This window comes from Hyaena hyaena, unplaced genomic scaffold, assembly GCF_003009895.1.
Source record: "Hyaena hyaena isolate Hyena2069 unplaced genomic scaffold, ASM300989v1 scaffold_760, whole genome shotgun sequence".
NCBI classification, from domain to species: Eukaryota; Metazoa; Chordata; class Mammalia; order Carnivora; family Hyaenidae; genus Hyaena; species Hyaena hyaena.
In genome coordinates this window covers 721,870-737,554 of record NW_024081391.1, presented here as the reverse complement: position 1 = coordinate 737,554, position 15,685 = coordinate 721,870, and the positions used below count along the sequence as shown (strand labels likewise).

Below are 15,685 nucleotides of genomic sequence, written 5' to 3'. Positions count from 1 at the left end.
ACCTTTCTCCTCTTTTAGGCAAAATTATTTTTACCAGTAATCCTGAAATAAAATAATTACATTTCCTGCTTGCTCTTACTAGACAAAAATGGTCCAACTTGGAATCTGCCCTCCTTTTCATGGTTTTAATTTTTAACATTTATTTATTTTTGAGAGACAGAGCAAGACAAGAGGTCGAGTGGGGAAGGGGCAGAGAGAGAGGGAGACACAGACTCCAAAGCAGGCTCCAGGATCTGAGCTGTCTGCACAGAGCCCAGCCTGGGGGCTTGAGCTCTTGGACCTGCAAGATCATGACCTGAGCTGAAGTCGGATACTCAACCGACTGAGCCACCCAGGCACCTGCTTAATTTTTAAACATAAATAAAAAATCCAAGTAAACAGAGGTAAAATAACTCATTTATTTCTTTTGTCTTTACATCCTTAGCCATCTTGTTGTTTCCTTTGAACCTCCTGTTTAAACCAGAGATGAGTAGTTTGCCCAGATGGATGGGTGACCTCCATGAAGGGCCACCCCCCTGGAGAGGGACATGCATGGCTGAATCAGAAGTCGAGGGGCCACCGTGTGCCTGGAGTTTCCAGGATGAAATTCTCTGTAGAATATAATGTTTCTTCTTATTTTTTTTGTAAGTTTATTTGTTTATTTTGAGAGAGAGAAGGAGAGAGAGAGAATGTGGGAGTATAAGTGGGGGAGGGGCAGAGAGAGATGGAGAATCTTAAGGAGGCTTCATGCCCAGCATGGAGCCGGACAGGGGGCTTCATCTCACAAACCATGAGCCAAAATCAAGAGTCAGACACTTAGGCAACTGAGCCACCCAGGTGCCCTGAATATAATGTTTCTTAAAGATATGTTATAGAAATATGCTGATTTGCTAATATCTGTTATCAAAAGCCAAGGGTAACCACAGCATTCGTTTAGATTTAGAACTTAGACCAACAAAATATATTTTCGGGAGGGAATATTTTGTCACTGATGTCATCTAGGATTGCTGGTTGAGGTGATAATGAAGAGCAGCTGGCTTTTGGCTGATCACTGCTTTAGAATTGTCTATAGACAGCGCACCCCTGTGCTGACCTCGGTGGCAGGTGACAGTTCCCACTACCCTGCTCTTGTGCGCAGTTGGTAAGAGGTCTACCTTCTTTCATAAAGTAGCAAAACACATGCCAATGGGCATGTGGGAGAAGAGAACTGGCAGAGGCCTTGACTGTAGGCAGAAATATCTTAGGAAGGCGGTGATGGAACGTGAGCTGGTGGAAATGAATCGCCTTCCAATGGTGCTGAGTACCTGTTGGCAGATGTAAGGACCTCTGTTTTACACAGCAGCCAACACAAACCCTTGGCCCCTTTTTCCTTGTTCCTGTCTCTGTCCTGCTGTCCGGATGCAGACACTGCCCTCCTAGACCAGAGGCCGAGGGACTGACCTGTAAGGCTGGCAGAGCAGGAAGCAGCCTGGGACCCCGAGAACTCCATGAAGAGCACTCATATCTCCAGACTTTACTCAACGAGAGAAAAATAAGATCCCGTGTTTTCTGAGGTTTCTAGCACTTGCAGGGGTCATGGAACGTCCTGATATTTAAGGGACCTAATATTTAAAGGATGAATGCGTGTTTTCAGAGTAAAATAGAAGAGGAAAGAGAATTTCTGGGAGTAGGAAGCTCATGTAGGAAAGTTAGGAGCCAAGAGACAGCATGGTGAGGTTAAGGAATGGAAAGGAGCTCAAGATGGGGCAACTCAAAGTTCAAGGGGATTTTGGAGGCTCTTGAGAAGGGACTCCAGAAGAATGGCAAATGATTTATCTGTGTTTGTTAGCCTTACCTAATATGCTAGTTGGGGAGCTCTGCTCTTCTAGGAGGTTCTCAGAGGCCCAACCAAGAAATCCAGGGCCCTGCCCTCCCAGGGTTGCCCCAGGCAACTTCTATTAGTAAAGAGTCCTGTTTATTACTATCTGACTCACAGTCACCTGTGGTTCCCATGGTTGCCACCCACAGTGGAGCATAAATCCATTCCTAGAGGGTGGGGTCTGTAGGTGGGGCTCTTTCCCTTGTCTGGCTCAGCACCCCAGCAGAGCTGCCCAGCGTATAGCAGGGAGGTTGGTGGGGGAAACTCAGGGGTGAGTTTCCTTGGGAGGGGATGAGAGAGAGGCTGGGGCATGGGGCCGAGTGGGGTTAAGGAACAGATCTCTGTGGACAGGCCTAGGGATGTATGTCGTGTGTGACAGAGAACTGTGCAGCCCCTGCTCTCTCCAAATACTTCCAGGAGGAGCCCAGGAAATGGAGAGACAGGGACCGCGGGACATGGAAGAATTAGAGCAGAATTTGGGAGACCTGGCAGCCTTCTTTGCCAGGGACAAGCAGAGTTTGTTCCCCATTGTGGTGGTAGGGATGATGGGCCAAATTTATAAATACAAAGCCAGGGGGATCAGGCTATTTGACAACTGGTGGGGTTGTACATGAAGGAACGAGAAGAAGGGGAAGCCAAAACGTAGACATCATTTTAAAAATTCATTAACTAATTACATTTTAAAATTTATTTATTTTGAGAGAGAGAGGATCCCAAGCAGGCTCTGCACTGTCCGTCATGGGGCTCAATCCCACAAACTGTGAGATCATGACCTGAGCAGAAATCAAGAGTCGGACTCTTAACTGACTGAGCCATCCAGACACCCTATATGGCACTTAAGAAAAATGATTTCATCTCATACATTTGCACAGTCTTACAGGTTACAAAGCACTTGTGTATCCCTTGTCTCATTTGCTTTTCACAGAAGCCCTGGGAAGAAATTAGAACAAAAAATATCAGTGTATTCTAAACTGGGGAGACTAGGGTTTATAGAAGTTATTTAACATAGCCAAGGTCAAAACCAGGACTAGAATCTAGCCCTCCTTGTTCCCTGTCCAGTGTTCTTTTAATTAAATCTGTGTTTCTTAAACTTTGCAATCCATAGGCCATTTTAGTGGATGTCTGGTACATAAAAAGTTCTTAAATTTTTGGGGCACCTGGGTGGCTAAGTCGGTTAAGCATCCAACTTCAGCTCAGGGCATGATCTCGTGGTCTGTGAGTTCGAGCCCTGCATCAGGCTCTATGCTGACAGCTCAGAGCCTAGAGCCTGCTTCAGATTCTGTCTCTCTCTCTCTCTCTGCCCCTCCCCTGCCTATGCTCTGTCTCTGTTTCTCTCTCTCAAAAATAAATAAAACTTTAAAAAAAGTTCCTAAATTAAGAAAATATTTAGAGAGAGAAAGAGAGAGAGAGAGAGTGCACAAGCAGGGGAGAGGCAAAGAGAGAGGCATAGAATGCGAAGCCGCTCCAGGCTCTGAGCCCCCAGAGCCCGACTCAGGGCTTGACAATCTGAGCAGAAGTCAGCTGCTTAACCAACCGAGACACCCAAGCCCCCCATTTTGATAAATCTTAAAAACTATCACAAATTTTTTTTTAAATGTTTTTATTTATTTCTAGGAGAGAGAGAGAGACAGCATGAGCAGGGGAGGGTCAGAGAGAGAGGGAGTCACAGACTGAAACAGGCTCCAGGCTCTGAGCTGGCAGTCAGCACAGAGCCCGACGCGGGGCTCTAACCCACGAACCGTGAGATCATGACCTAAGCGAAAGTCGGACGCTTAACCGACTAAGCCACCCAGGCGCCCCAAAAACTATCACAAATTTTAACACAGTGTAATAAAACATGTAAAAGTAACACCAATGGCTTTGTTTTAAAACGCAGAATGATATATTTGTAATCTTTACTAACGTATTTGTATTCAGCTTGATGTCAGATAGTTTGAGCCATAGCTCAGATCCCATATCCAGCAGGGCTGGTTTTTTAACCATTTATACTAAGTTAGGAAATTGAAGGAATGGCATCAAGTGCTTCATCAGCCAGTCCTGGGTAAGTGGATTAAACTTGGACTTAGAACTGTGGAGAGCATTCTCAGTGAAAATTGTTTGCAAACTACCAGAACTTAGGTCTGTAAGCACATGACGCACAAATGTTGGAATATTAACTATTGTAACCCAGGAGGTGAAAGCAAATGGATTTTTTATCCAATCCTAAGCTTAGTTCAGCTTTGGAAAGCACTTCTTATTATGATGTAGAAGTTTGTATGTGTGTGTGTGTGTGTGTGTGTGGTAAAATACACAGCACAAAGCTTTCCATTTTATCAAAGTGGCTTTAAATGTGTTCAATAATGTGTTTTTAAAATTTCTTTCTCAAATAAACCAAATGTTAGAAATAGTAAAACTTTGATGCTGCTACTGTACCACAGTTCTAGCTTCAAGAAATCCCCATATTGTATTCCCAACATTAAAACTGTGAAATTTCATCCAGAACCTGAGTGAAAGTTTCTGACATCTTGCTGAGGTATGTGAGTAGGCCATTGGCAATTGGGAAAATGTTCTTTGTTGACATTATCAATGTCATGAAGTGTCACCTCACGTTTCAAAAACTCATATAATGAAAAGGAAAAAGGAAAACTATCTTTATCTTTATAGTAAAACTACTGTATATAAGAAGACATGATCTTATATCTAGAAGACCCTAAAGAATTGACAAAATACCAATTAGAGCTAGTAAGTAAGTTCAGCAAAGTTGCAGAATACAGGCTTAATACACAGAAAACAATTGTGTTTGTATACACTAGCAATGAACAATTTGAAAATGAAATTAAGAAAATTCCATTTGTAATAGCATCAAAAATCATAAAATCCTGGGGCACCTGGGTGGTTTAGTCAGTGAAGTAACTGACTCTTGATCTCAGCTCAGGTTGTGATCTCATGGTTTCATGGGTTTGAGCCCCGTATTGGGCTCGGTGCTGACCATGTATGGAAACTGCTTGGGATTCTCTCTCTCTCTCTCTCTGCGCCTCCCCCACCCCGTCCCCCCGCACTCTCACTCTCTCTGTCTCTCTTAAAAAAATACTTAGGGATAAACTTAATAAAAAAAGTGCAAGGCTTGTACACTCTGAAACATTGTTAAAATCAAGATGGTCTATATAAATTTAACAACATCCTGTGTTCATTGTCTGGAGAGTTTAATATTGTTAAGGTGGCAATACTTGCTGAACTGATCTCCAGACTGAGTGCAATCCCTGTCAAAACTGCCTCCCCCCGCCCCAAATGGGCAAGCTGATCTTAAATTTCAAATAAAGTTGCAAGGGACCAAGAATAACCTGTAAAACTATCTTGAAAAAGGACAAAATTGAAAGACTCACACTTCTCAATTTCAAATTTTCCTACAAAGTTGCAGTAATCAAGATAGGTGTGGTACTGGTGTAAGGAGACCTGTAGACCAATGGAATAGAATTGAGAGTCCAGAAACAAACTCATATACTTATGGTCAGTTGATTTTTGACAAAGGTACCAAGACAACTCAATGGGGAAATTTTTTTTCAACAAATGATGCTGGGACAAGTGGACATCCACATGCAAAAGAATGAATTTGGACTTCTGTTTTATACCATACACAAATCTTAACTCAAAATAGATCAAATATCTAAATGAAAGAACTGAAAGTAGAAAGCTTGTAGAAGGAAACACAGGTGAAAATCTGCATGGTTTCAGATTAGGCAATAATGTCTTAGAACACAAAAAGCACAAACAAAGAAAACATAAATAAATGAGACTTTATCAAAATTAAAATTTTTTTGTGGGTTTGGGGTGCCTGTGTGGCTCAGTTGGTTGACCATTAGACTCTCGATTTTGGCTCAGGTCATGATCCCAGGGTTGTGGTATCAAGCTCTGTGTTGGGTTTTGAGCTGAGCATGGAGCCTGTTTAAGATTCCCCTTCTGTCTCTGTCTCTGTCTCTCTCTGCCTCTCTGTCTTTCTGTTTCTCTCTCTCTCCCCCTCCACTCCTCCTCCACCCTAAAATAAAAATTTTTGTGTGTGTGGGTCAAAGGATACTAACAAGAAAGCCAAAAGACAATAGAATTAGAGAAAATATATGCAAATCATATATCTGATAAGGGTCTAGTATCCAGAATATATAAAGAACTCTTACAACTCAGCAATATAAGGACAACCCAATTAAAAAATGGGCAAGAGATTTGAATAGGTATTTATTTCTCCAAATATATACAAATGGCCAATAAACATGAAAAAATGCTCAATGTTATTAGTTGTTACGAAAATGCAAATCAAAACCATAATGAGACACCCACTAGAATAGTTATAATAATGATAGTAATTACAAAAAAGAAAATAACAAGTGCTGATGAGAAGGTAGAGGAATTGGAACCCTCTAACACTGCTATTGGGAATGTAAATTGGTTCAGCAGCTGTGGAAAACAGTTTGGCAACTCTTCAAAAGTTTATAGAATTACCATATGACCCTGTGTTTCCATTCCTACATGTTCACCTAAAAGAATCGCTAAGAGCTTCACACAAAAACTTGTACATGAATGTTCAGAGCAGCATTACTCACAATAGCCCAAAAGTAGAATCAATACAACGTTCGTCAAGTGATTAATAAACAAAAAATGTGATATAGCCATGTGATGGAATATTATGGAGCCATGAAAAGGAATGCAGTGCTACAACATGGGAGAAACTTGAAAACATGATGCTAAGAGAAAGAAGCCAACCACAAAAGACCACATACTGTGTGATTCCACTGATAGAAAATGTTCAGAATAGGCAAATCCATAGAGACAGAAAGTAGATCAGCGGTTGGCAAGGATGGAGGAGGGAAGGAATTTGGACTAACTGCTAATAGGTGTGGGGTTTCTTTTTGAGGTGATAGAGATGTTTTGGTATTAGTAGTGCTGGTTACAGAACATAGTAAATATACTAAAACCTCTGGAGTGTATACTGTAAAACAGTGAATTTTATATTATGTGAATCATATCTCAATGAAAACGCTAAAACAAAACAAAGCCACATTGTGCGAGCACCTTTGCCCTCTAGAGTCAGAGGACTTTCCAGGAGCTGGGAGGAGGGAGCAGGTTCTGGGAGGCGCTGCCTAGTTCTACATGAACACGTTGAAAAGAATGTAACCTTGGTGACTGCAGTTTGAATCATGGTGAAAATATTTTCTATTTCCTTCAATGCTGAATTGGATTCAGGAGGCGTATTGAAGGCTGTCGGTGGTTCTCTGTGAATTGACGTGTTCAAACTAGCGTTCATGTGATGCAAACAATAATCATCTTTACTGAGTGCCCTCTGTCTGCTAGACATTGTCCTGAGCACTTCGGATATATTTCTTCACTAATCTTCACCAGAACTGTATGAAACAGGTATTATTACGATTACTATCATAATCATCCCCCCTTTTTTAGAGGAAAGAACCGAAGCACAGAGCAGTATAACTTCTTTTATTATGATTCCAACTTCCTGCCTTCTTGCTCCCAAAGCCAGTGCTCCATCTGTACTGATGCCAATGTGTCTCTTTCATTCACAAAATGATCTCCAATAACACAAAATATTTTCCTCTTGTGGTAGGGAAGTTTAGAGGTAAGGAGGACAAACATTCATGGGCTGTTTTGGCATTATACACCTTGTCTCTACTCTAAAAGTGATGTCACAGGGCACCTGGGTGGCTCAGTCGGTTAAGCGTCCCACTTTGGCTCAGGTCACAGTCTCACGGTTTGTGAGTTCAAGCCCCGAGTCAGGCTGTGTGCTGACAGCTCAGAGCCTGGCGCCTGCTTCGGATTCTGTGTCTCCCTCTCTCTTTGTGCCTCCCCCTGCTCATGATCTGTCTATCTCTCTCAAAAATAAATAAACTTTTCAAAATAAATAAATAAATAAAAAGCGATGTCACAGTCGAGTGTCAGGATTTTAACCAACCCTGAAGGGTCATGAATGCTGGCATGCATACAGGATGGTGACTTCTCTCGCACCCTGTTTGCCAGTTATGTGATATCCAACACCAGCATTTGCCAAGGCTGTTTTCTCTCTGAGTATTTATGTCATTAACTTCACAACTGCTCTGTCTGTCTTCTCTGTTGTTGTGTGACTGACTTGTACCTGTAATTGCTCTGAGGAGTGAGGGCAACTTGGAGTGATGTGCTATATTTTTGGTGCCTTTTTCTGCCTTTGGCAGAAAATTAAATTTTATTCTGAGAAGTGCTGCTTTGTGCTTATTTTGGAAAAAAAATCATTAGGCTCTGACTATGACCGATATACAAGTTTTGATGACTTTGAGCCATGATTTGACATTTCACAGCTGATAAAGCATTGGGGACCAGGGCTGAATAGTCAATAAAACCTAGTTTCCAGATAATCTTTGTAGTAGCTCCTATCTGCAGTTTCTTTTTTGCTTGTTGTGCAAAATAACCACTCTTACATTTTCCTTTGTCTCAGTACATGTAGACATATTATGTTCCCACTGAAATCCTGCTCTCTGTTTATGGATGACATTGTTCTGAGTTGTCAGATCTATATTACTATCTTTATTGCTACTTTTATGTCTCCAGAAAGCACTTTTGAACCATTAATGACTTTTTTTTTTGTAATTTGGGGATAAAACATAGCACAACAGTCTGAACACATAAAGTACATTTTAAAACCTAAGCAAAAACATGCATAAACTGGCCCCTTGAATTAAAGCAGTCCTGAAATCTTTAGGAATGTAATAATTATTAACATAAAAGGTCTGTGACAGACATAATCAATGCCATATTTCAAATTTGTGAAAGGAAATGAAATTGTTTATCACATTCCCCCCTGAAACTGCCAGTCTATAGTTGATAAAACTGTCCTTGGAAACATTTCACTGCTCCAAGAGATCTTAAGTTCCAAAGAAATGAGCTGCGGGGATGGTGAATGAAGGATAAATAGTAGACAGAGGCCACGTGAAGTGTTGAGGGTAGACTTCAGGGTGGATTTGAGCACCTTCCCACGGAATCCTGCACTTCGTCCTCTGACTTACCAGTCCTTGCCAGAGTTATAGCCCACCACCAGAGGGCACTGTAGAACCAGGGAGGCCAGCCATGTTCTTCCTTGGGTCTATTTAGAGCTCTTGTTTCTCCTGGGCATTCCTGAACGCTACCCGAGCCTCAGCAATTTAATCATATTCATTTCATTTTTCTCCTTTATAGCAGGGTTCTGAACCTGGGGACTGTAGTTAGGCTTCTGATGGTCAGTGAACATCTAGAATTTATATATAAAATTTGTGTGCCTGTGATGAGCTGTATTTTTCTAGTTAAGGAAAGTTTTATAGTTTTAATCAAACTCTCAAAGGGATTTGTGATGTCTTCCCCCTCCTCCCCAAACCCCCCAAAAGCAATAGTATTCCCTTGAAGGTGTAGAATGTAATGGCGTTAGGTTCTAATTTCTTGACATCTACCAGTGGCGAGCACTTAATATACACTTACTATAATGTTATTTAACATAATCCTGAAAACCACTTTGCAAGATATCTTCACAGATAAAGAAACTGAAGTTCAAAGAAGGGAATGTACTTTGCTCCAGGTCACATAGCTACTTAGTGTCGAGGCTGGGATTTAAGTCCAGGAGTGGTTGATTCTCACTGCGCTATTGATACTCTGGGCAAAAAGCAAGAGAAACTCCCCAGCAAACATGCAGGAGGTACTGGTGTGTGTCCAGTGGTGTGCTGGGTGCCAGGGACAAAGCGGGGAGCCGACAGACTTCTTCCTGCTTTCCTCAAGCTTAACACCTGTAGGAAGTGCTGGTAGTGGTGGTCATGTTCGTGGGAAACAGACAGTAAACAAATACCCATGTAATTACACATTAAGAAAAGTGCTGTAAAGGACATAAATAGGGGACAGTGACATAGGTAAAACGGGGACATCTCCAGGTAGGTTGGCCAGGGAAGGACTGAGGAAATAGCATTTCAGCTGAGACCTTGGGAAGAGGTAGAGACAGAGCCTTCCAGGGAGGGAAGAGCCTGGCCTGCGTGTGCATCAGCCAGGCTGCTGGTGTGGCTGAGCAGGAGACCGTGAGTAGGGATGAGGTGACAGGGAAGCAGAAGTCATAGTCTCAGAGAAATGAGAAGCCATCGTAGGGTTTAAAACAGGGGAGAAACACCAGCTAATTTATGTTTTCCTTATTTTATTTTATTTTTTATGTTTTATTTATTTTTGAGAGAGAGAAAGAGAGAGAGAGAGACAGGGGAGGGTCAGAGAGAGAGGAAGACACAGAATTTGAAGACAGGCTCCAGGCTTTGAGCTAGCTGTCAGTACAGAGCCCGACGCGGGGCTGGAACCCATGAACGGCGAGATCATGACCTGAGCCGAAGTTGGACGCTTAACCAACTGAGCCACCCAGACGTCCCCTCTTATTTTATTTTTAATGGTAAAAAGAAACACATTAAATAAAATTTACTGTCTGAACCACTTTGTAAGTTTATAGCTCAGTAGTTTGAGTGCATTTACATTGTGCACCTGATTTCTAGAAGTGTTTTCATTTTGCAAAACTAAGACTCTACGGAACTCAAGATGCTGGCGAGGATGTGGAGAAACGGGCACCCTCCTACACTGTTGGTGGGAATGTAAACTATACAGCCCCTCTGGAAAACAGTGTGGAGGTTCCTCAGGAAACTAACAATAGAACTCCCCTATGACCCAGCAATAGCACTGCTAGGAATCTACCCAAGGGATACAGAAATGCTGATACATAGGAGCACATGTACCCCAATGTTCATAGCAGCACTCTCAACAATAGCTAAAACATGGAAAGAGCCTAAGCGTCCATCCACGGATGAATGGATCAAGAAGATGTGGTTTATCTATACCATGGAATACTACATGGCAATGAGAAACAATGAAATCTGGCCATGTGTAGCAACATGGATGGACCTTGAGGGTGTTATGCTGAGCGAAATAAGTCAGGCAGAGAAGGACAAATATCATATGTTTGCACGTATAGGAGGATTAGGAGGAACTTAACTGAGGAACAAGGGGGAGAAGAAGGGGGAAATGGTGGGGGAAGGGAGAGAAGCAAACCATGAGAGACTCTTGAATGCTGACAAAAACTGAGGACTGATGGATGTGGGGGGGAGGAGGGGGGAGATGGGCATGGAGGAGGGCACCTGTGGGGATGAGCACTGGGTGTTATGTGGAAACTAATTTGACAATAAACTATTTGTAAAACAAACAAACAAACAAACAAAAACTAAGACCCTACGCCCATTAAATAACAGCCCCTCTTCCACCTACTTCCCGGCCCCTGGCAATCACTATTCTATTTTTTGTCTCTGTGAATTTGACTACTCTAAGTACCTCCTGTAAGTGGAATCATACAGTATATACATACACGGTATTTTCTGGTGACTGGCTTATTTCACCTAGCTTCATGTCCTCAGGGTTCATCCATGTTGAGGCATGTGTCAGAATCTCCTTCCATTTTAACACCGAATAATCTTCCTCTGTATGTGTACCACATTTGGTTTACCTAGTCATCTGTCAGTGGACACTTGCGTGACTTCCACGTTTTGGCTCATGTGAGTAACATTGCTGTGAACCTGAGTGTACAAATACCTCTTCAAGACCCTGCTTTCCATTGTGTTTCTTTTCTTTTTAATTCATGTATTAGAAATGATAATATATGAGTTTGACACAATTTTCAAAAGATACAAAATCACTGTGTCTGGGGTGGAGGAGTGTTGGAGCCAGTCAAAAGTGCAAGGATGTTATGTGGTCCAGGTTGGCCACGGGGTGGCCTGGCTGCAGGTGGTGGCCTGCGGATGGAGAACAGCGGACAATAGTGGTCCATTTTTAAAGTCCTGGGAGTCCTTCCAGGAGCCACATCGAATAGGCAGTCTGTGGGCAGGAGGTGGGCCACAGGAGTCGTGGTGACACAGATGGTGTCTGAGGTGGTGAGGATGGTGAACATGGCTGGGGCAGAGCGAATTGGAGAAGATGGGGGCCTGGGCCCAGACCTCGATGTTCACAGTTGGGTCAGAGGAGGAAGTTGAAGAGGAGACAAAGGATTAGAAGGAGTGGGGAAGCATGGGTCCCAGGAGCTGAGAGGAGGGAGTGATCCCCTATGGGGTCACTGGACAGCAGGGCAGCGCCCCCTGGATGTGGACAAGAGCAGCTCCAGACCTAGCTGGGGGCAGAGGCCAGCAGAAGGGAGAACAGGGGTGCGTGAGTGCAGACAGCACGGGTGGATAGCACCATCAAGAAGCTGGGCTCTGAAGATCAACAGAGAAATGGGCAGTCCTGAGCGAGAGGGATGTGGAGAAAGAGCAGGGCTTTTGGTCATTGTTTTGGCTTTTAAAATGCCTTCCACTATGGAAAACAGATGTAGGTTCCTCAAAAATTTAGAAATAGAAATAGCGTTGTGATCCAGTCATTCCACTGTTGGGAACTCAAAGAAAACGAAAACACTAATCAAAAAGATATAGGCACCCCATGTTTACCGCAGAGTTTTACAACAGCCAAGATAAGGAAGCATCCTAAGTGTCCACTGACAGATGAATGGATAAAGAAGATGTGGCATGTATATACCATGGAATATTACTCAGCCATCAAAAAGAATGATATCTCGCCATTTGCAACAACATGGATGAACATAGAGGGTGTTATGCTAAGTGAAATAAATCAGAGAAAGACAAATGCCATATGATCTCACTTATGTGGAATCTAAAAAACGAACAAACAAACAGAAACAGGCTCACAAATGCAGAGAACAAACTGGTAGTTGTCAGGAAAGGAAGGGGTTAAGAGATACATACTTGCAACTATAAAATAAATAAATCATGGGGATGAAAAGCATAGGGAACGTAGTCAATAATATCATAATAACTTTGCATGGTGACAGGCGTTAACTATGCGCATCATGGTGAGCATTTCATAAGAGAACTGTGGAATTACTATGTTGTACACCTGAAACAAACACAATGGTATGTGTCAACTGTACCTCAACAAAAATAAGAGTAAAGAAAATTTAACTGGAAAGCAAATGCACTTATAAGACCGTGTTTGATGTTGAAGGGAATGATGGCGGTGGCAGAGGGAATGAAGACAGTGGCTGGCAGAGCGGGGAAAGCAGGAGAAATCAACGAGATGGATCCAGGACTCCGATGTATGGCTGGGTTTTGGGAGGAGGGACCCTTCCTTCCCTTGTGGTATCGGGAAAGGAAAAGGAGATGGGGTCTGGTGCAGGCAGGTGAATTAGGTCACAGGGGGTGGAGAAAGCTCCTGTCTGATGGCTCTATGTTCTGGGGAAGTGAGAAGAAAGCTGTCAGGTGACATTCAGGAGGGGCAGGGCCAGGAGCAGGTTTGAGGGGCAAGGAGAGTGCGAGAGGGAGGTTGCTTCAAAAACAGCTTCGGGTCATTGGCTGCTCCTGGGGCCCGCTGGAGGGTGGCAGGCACGAAGTCAGAGCAACGCCATCCGCCTGGTTGATGTGTTTTCTCCAGCAATGCTCGACTCTGTGTGGCCTGGAGAAGTTCATCCAGAGCTGAGGTCTTGTTAGCCTGTGTGATGGGAAGAAAAGAGGGGATTGAGGGTTTGTGAGGGGATCTAATGAGGATCCATTGACCCTCTCCTGGTGAAGAAGGAAGAGAAGCCAGAGGAGGGGCGACAGGCTGGGGGTCTCTGTGATGCCAAAGGATGTCCTTGAGCAGGTGGCCGAGCTGGGATGACAGCACAGGTGCCTGGGAAGGGGGCGGGGCAGTTTCAGGTAGGAGATAAGATCCAGGGTGTGGCTCAGGAGGGGGAAGCTGAGGGGGAGGAATTTGTCATCAGGAGAGAAGACGACCAGGATGAGAGAGGCCGAGTGATGGCAGGTGGTGTGTGTGGATGCTGAGGCTACCCGGAGGAACGGAAGGAGTGTGGTGGAGAGCAGCATGGGGACCAGGCGCTGAGTCTTCAGGGAAGGAAGGGGAGTGGCCAGGAGGCCAGAAGACGGCAGCAAGAGTGAGGACAGGGTGCTAAAGCTGGAGGCCCGAATACTTCCAGGACGTTTTGATGGTGGGACCTAACTTCTGGAAGCAGCCATGAAAAGCCAGAAGGATGCCAACTCACTCTGGCCCCTCAAGCACGTGGGGAATGTGAGACTATGTTCAACGCTAGATTTGAAGAAGAAATTTCTAACCTTGACGGGGTGTGAGGCATGAAGACAGGCAGGTAAAGGAGTCTTGGGAGGCGTCTTTTCTTCCTGGACAGGCTGAGAAGCAGAACTGGTTGTGCCCCCAATCCTTCATCCCCCCTGTCTTCCGATCTTTCTGAAGCCTATTAGGTGCTGTCTGGCCTCATGTGCTGTAGAGATCTCACCCATTCCAAAGAGTTCTATTGAGCCGCAGATACACAGTCTGTTCTAGGCAGTGCAGAGACAGACAAAAAGAACAGAGAAACAACAAAGAAACCCCTGTCCCATGGAGGTGACTGTCTCGCAGGGGGATTCGTTTCGTTTTCTTTTTTTTCTGAAGCGAAAGCTACCTGCAGGGTAGATTACTCACGAGTTCTGGAATCTGGATGTGGAAGGCATTAAGAGAGTGAGTCTCTTTTGTGGCTGGGGTGTAGGAAGAGATGGGGTGACTGGAGGGACATGGAAAGAGCACCATGGCTTGGTGTCCGAGGACTGGGGCTGTGCGACCTTGAATAAATCATTTACTTTTTTTTTTTTTTTAAGACTCATCTCATCGGCTAATCTGCAAAACAGGGGTATAATCTCTCATTCCTTGGATTGTTGTGGAATTAAATGAGAGCGTTGCCTACATAATTAAGTTCTCTACAAATTATCATGCTGTGAAGTCTTTATTTCTTTCTCTGAGTATGGACACATAACAGTATCTACTTCCCCCAGGGTGGCTGTGGGTATTTAAATAAAATAAAGTGCATAAAAGGCTTGGAAAGATGTCTGGTACGTGTGCTGGGTCAGTGTTGCCCACTATCATTAGTCCCCAGCTCGTCTCCAGAGAATTCTTTGTGGTCTGACGACAGAGCTCAGCCAGGAAGGGAAAATGGGTAATTGTGCCAGGCTTGGGAGGGGGGAGGCTCAGGATGCAGGGGGCCAGGCATGGGGTCCTCCTGGGCCTGACGTGGTGAGCAGGTGGGGGGGGGAGGGGAGCTCAGGGTGGTGCCAGTTCCTTGGGAATGGAGGATGAGGAAGAGGGCCCCTGATGAGGAAATCTTGAGATTTCTAGGGGAAAGTGCAGCTGGAGGAGAGGATGGGGACCCCTGCTTTCCTTTTGCCTGCTCCCTTCTCCCTGCAGTGCAAAGTCCCTCACCCATGCATTCATTTGGTACATTTTCACGGAGGGCCTACTGCGTGAAAATCCTGCACTTCCCCGTGGGGGCCTGACAGGCAGGCTCACTGTTCTGCGGGCCCGCAGTACAGGTGTGGACACAGGTGGATAGGAGTGGCGGGTGGTAGGCTAGGTCGCTGGTCTTCTCCCTGGAAGCTAAGGGTATTTCTGGTCTTTCCTCTTGGGGGCTGGGGTGCCTGGGTAGGCCAGCTCCAGTTTGGCATTGGCGTGGGGCCCCCGAGAAAGGCCAGAAGCTCATCTTTTAAAAGCACAATGTTTAAAAAAAAAAAAAAAGCAGCACAATGTATTGTGGGGAGACACAGAGAGAACTTTTTAATTCGAAGATGCTCCTATCTACAAGAAAATGGAGAAAGCACTCACAAGGAGCCCCATAGCCGAGGGCGGGGCGGGAGGGAGGGCGGCGGGCGCGGGGACCCGGACGGCGTGTCCCGGCTGGCCGCCAGGGGGCGCCGCGGGTCGGCCGGAGGGGCCAGAGCCCTCCCGGTGGGGCCGCGGCGCCCGCGGGTGACTCACCGCGGCGGTGGGAGG

At 44.6% G+C, this 15,685-nt stretch overlaps 1 long non-coding RNA gene across 2 annotated transcripts; it reads right to left on the bottom strand.

Moving 5' to 3' along the window:
• Positions 1-384: 384 nt before the first annotated feature.
• On the bottom strand, positions 385-1,882 carry LOC120221157. Of its 2 annotated transcripts, XR_005525741.1 has the most exons (3): positions 1,814-1,882; positions 1,134-1,283; positions 385-590 (listed from the first exon to the last, which is right to left on the bottom strand). It is a non-coding gene; the product is annotated as an uncharacterized LOC120221157 (long non-coding RNA). The 2 variants fall into 2 exon arrangements; XR_005525742.1 differs by lacking the exon at positions 1,134-1,283.
• Between the last annotated feature and the right edge of the window lie 13,803 nt (positions 1,883-15,685).